We start from the raw sequence: 4,519 nt of genomic DNA, 5'->3' as shown, positions 1-4,519 counted from the left end.
CAGCTTTAGCACATAAATTCTCACATGCTGCACTGCTAAAGTACCTGTTGCCCTAATGGCTTGGGGATGGAGGAACATTTGCCCACATGCAGTAATGCCAGCATGGTAACCCATGCTTTGAGAATGGCTGGATTCTCAAAAAAAAAAAAAAAAAAAGAGTAAGAACAGGAATATTAATTTTGGAGTGGCATTTCTGCTACTCTGAGCCCTATCCTGTGTTGTCAGACAAGGCAGCAGATAGCAGAATGGAGACTTTCTGCTGGAGACAGGGAGATCCAAAATCACTGAGCTTCTTCATGTTTATGAGTGATTAATGTGAAAATTAATGAGGCTTTAATGTAAGTAAGGGATAGAAATGGCTTAGCCCCAAGATCGTGAAGTTTCTGTGAAGCAGAATTGCTGAATGATTTAACAGAGGACTAAATAATGGAACCAGCCTTATGCACAGCTGTGAAAGCACTTCTCTCTTGTTTATTTAAAATGAAAACTCACATAAATGTGTGTACAGATCACTGTTGTGCCAACTTTTTTCTCTCTCTTGTAAACTTGTGTTCTCTTATGAAAAAATGTCACTGAAAGACAATTCCGGCTGACCCAAATACCCCAAAGTGACCAATACCCCAAATTGGACACTCACACCAGCCAAGGAGCTTGACACAGGAAGGCAGAGGCAAACTGGTTTTGCTGTCTGCTGCTGATGGTTGTTGTCACAGCTGCTCTGAAAGGCTCAGGTCTCAGTTATGTAATCTCCAATGATTTTGGGTGAACCTGTGCAGTTTCCCCAGCTCCCAAGGCATGGTTGCTTTGTCTCCTTCCCCCACGAGTCAGCACTGGGGAGCGGTGCAGCTCCTCAAAAAGAAGTAACCTGGTTATCAGCAGACGTTTTTGACTCAACTTTAGCAAAGAAAAGTTGGCTGAGGCTTTTGTATCCAAACAATGCTAAAAGTTGCAAGGTCGTGTAGTGTCCTGTGGGTGATGCATCGTTAGAGCAACCTGCGAGCAGCAAACCCTGCAGCTGAGCTCCTTGGAGTGTCAAGGGAAAGGGGAGCCTGCCCCACGCTAATTAAAACTCTTCTCTCAACTTTTCCTTGGCAAGGTGCAAAGAAATCCTCTTTTCATCCTCAACAACTAAAAATAAATCCTATTTTGGGTTTCAGAAGCAGCCTCATGACTAAAATGAACCCTTCGGTTTCATTCATGTTTGCTGTCTATTAATCTGTTCTCCTCACCCTCAGCAGGGTATGACTCAGGGTTTCACATTGTCTTCCTCCCTCAACTATCTGTGTTTTGACTTTAAATTCTACTGTCTGACGCAAAGCAGTGCTGAAATCATGACAGTTTGATCCAGCCAGCTCCCAGGAGACTCTTGATCTTTACTGGCTGGTAAATGTAGCACTCAGAACAGCCGTGCAGAGAAGATACCGATATTTTTACACCAAATGTTGGTAAGCAGATGTCACAGGCTTGTGAAAAGCCTTGAAACTCCACGGAAGAAAATATGTGAGTATATGTGTGTGGGAGGCCTGGGGATAAAAATAATTTGGTGTTTATATGAGAAGACATATATTCCCTAATCCGTTGGTGTTCTGCTATTCCTGTGCATTGTACTCAAACTGGAGGCTGCACTGTAACAAGTATAGCAGTAAACTCTTACCCTGTTGATTCATCTGCTGCTTTTGCAGCTCTTTCCAGTGCAGGCTTCTCTGCTTCTCTAGTCCTGGCTGAGCTGATAGATCCCATTCTCCTGCCCTGAGCAGGGGGTTTCTGCTATGGGGTGGACCCTGATTGTCCCAAGCTTGAGGCATCAAGTGTAGGTCACTGTTCAGGGAGGTAGGAGCAGTGAGGCAACAGGGCTGGGCTCCTCCCGCAGTCACTGGAGAAACCAAGAGGCACTTGAGAGGTGACAAAGCTGCAGGGAAGGACTCTGAGCAGGCACAGCAGAGCTGAGCCTCAGGTGACCCCAGCCCTGGTGCAGGAGGGCTGAGCTGCCATAGGTGCAGGGCTGTAATTCCCACTGCAGAGCGGTGATTCCCATTGCAGAGCAGTGATTCCCACTGCAGAGCAGTGATTCCCATTGCAGAGCACCAGTTCCCACTGCAGTTTAACTCTGCTCTAAGCAGTTGTGCTGGGCCAGGGGGGCTGCTGTGCAGGTTGCTGGGCATGCATGGAACAAGAGCCTGCCAGGTGCCCTCAGCCAAGCTGCCACCTATCTTGCCACCTCCTCCTGTGGGCACCTGCACAGGCTCTCCGGGTGCCAAGGAAGCCTCAGGCATACGGGTATGGAAACCCCACTAGTGGCACAAGGAGCTGGTGCTGAAACAATGACACTGGCAAGGTGGTTGGTGCGTCCACGCTGCAGAGGTGGGCACACACCCATGTCTCACGGGGGGCAGCCAAGCCTAGCCTAAGGCTCCTCTTCCTGGTTAATTCTTTTTACAAGCAGGCAGCCTGAAATCCTGAGCATGTAAATGTTGGGTAAAAGGAAGGATTTTGGTTTTTTTTGTTTTTCCTTATCAAAACCTGTTCTTGAAACGTCCCTTCAGGGAGACGTGTCGGTCAGGCTGGTGTTAAACCTACTTAATCTCATTGCAGCATGGAGTAAAGCCCAGTGATCTACAGCCAGCAGACCATTTCCATGACATCCCTGTTTTTAAAGGACTGTGGTTACAAACTGCAAAGCCCTTACTTTCCCTTAGAATGCTGTATTTATCCCTCCCCTTATGGCTTTGGTAATGAAATTTGAGCCATTTTTTATGCACTAAATTTAGGGAGGCCAAAAATATTTGCATACAAATATGATTGATCTCTCAAGCGTGCAACATGAGCAGAAAATAACAAGTCTGATGTCGGACACAAGCAGAGTTCGAGTATTTTAAAATTAAAATAATTTAAAAGAATCTATATCTATGATGGCAGATGAGCTTTTTCTGAAGAAAAAAACCTCTTTCTCATTATATACAAACTAAATGCAGATATTTAAGTCAGATATGGACTGAATTTTAAATTTGACAATGGCACTTATTCTGCAGGAAATGCCATGTCTGTAATGAATTGTAAATTATTTTTAGTTGCTACTGGAAACAGAGGAAGGGGGAGAAATAATCAATATTGACACAACCCTGCTTTATTTTTAAGCAGTGCTGATCTTTGACATGAATTAGAGGAGGAGTGAGCTAGAGCTGAAGTGAAGGGCACAAACTGCAAAACTATTTTGGTGTTTAGAAAAGGGCTACAGCAGCCAGACAAATGTGCTGCTTGCACATTGCTCATTGCTGCTGGGATAGTCATACAGCAAGATCGTTGTTCCATCCTCTCCTGTGAGCTGGGCAGGTGTGGTGGGAGGCAGCTCTGGTGGGAGGCTGCAGTCCGTGATCAGTGGTGGTTCTGGCCATGGTTCATCACACCACTGGTGCTGGTGCTGTCCCAGGGCCTGGGCACAAGGACAGTGACACCAGTGACCATGCCAGACCTTGCTTTCTCCTGAAAATAAGTTACCTGACTTTTTTTTCTCCAATTACTTTGGCGATGATGATGTCTCAGCTGAGTGTGACACAAGAGAGTGGGCTGGAGTCCTATGGCCTCTGTTTGATGCAGTGGAGTACCCCCCCCACGCCCTCTTTCTTACATGAAATGGAATAAAAGCCCTTTGAAGCAAGGTGCAAGGTGATTGATTAACTTTTATCTTCTCATGATGCATGACTAGATAAGGTAGAGCATGTGACAAGGCAAGCTGTTCAGAGAAATCATTGTGTATATAGCTGGTCTGTTCCCAGGATCCACAAAAGGATGCAGCACAGTCAAAATGCACTCAGAAAAACAAGATCACCGAGCTCCTTTGCTTAAGCAGTTGATACTAAGCTAGTTCTAATGCAATGTCCTAAAATTCAGAGATGCTGTGATGTGATCACACTCTTGTATAAAATGCCATGGAACTTCTGATGACAGAACAGATCAAATTTTCTGTTGCATGACTCATTCTGAGGAAAAGAATGCCATACATTCAATACGAACAAAAAAAGTACATTCAGTAAAGCCCTCCTTATAGGGTTGTGCAGATGCAACCAGTCATAAGTGCAAAGTCCAGGCAACATTTTTTGATATGGAGTAAAATTGACAGCTGAATTGTAGACAGCCTTTGGTAAATTTTATCCACTGAACCCAGAATAGCCACAGTAGAGACCTAAGTCAAGTGTCTGCCTGACTTTACGTGCTGTAAATCTCAGGTGAGTGGTTAAGGAGGATGGAATCTCTCTGATGTGCCAATTAATCTGGGTTGTCTAAAACATGCACTAATCTAAAGAGCAGGGATAGATGGGTGGGGTTCAGCAGGATGATTTCATGGCAAAGGATTTGCTAGATGCATTAGGCATTTGGTGGCAGAATGCACAAGAGTCTGATGGAAATACCTGTAGAGGCACAAGAAAAATCCTGAAAATCTGAATCAAGTAATTTTCTTCTAGTGTTTTTTGTTATTGTTTTTTTGTTTGTTTTGATCACACTGAGTATTTTCTCCGTGGAC

The sequence above is a fragment of the Lepidothrix coronata genome, unplaced genomic scaffold, assembly GCF_001604755.1.
Source record: "Lepidothrix coronata isolate B3197 unplaced genomic scaffold, Lepidothrix_coronata-1.0 Scaffold97, whole genome shotgun sequence".
NCBI lineage: Eukaryota > Metazoa > Chordata > Aves > Passeriformes > Pipridae > Lepidothrix > Lepidothrix coronata.
Note: the sequence above shows the minus strand (reverse complement) of the source record.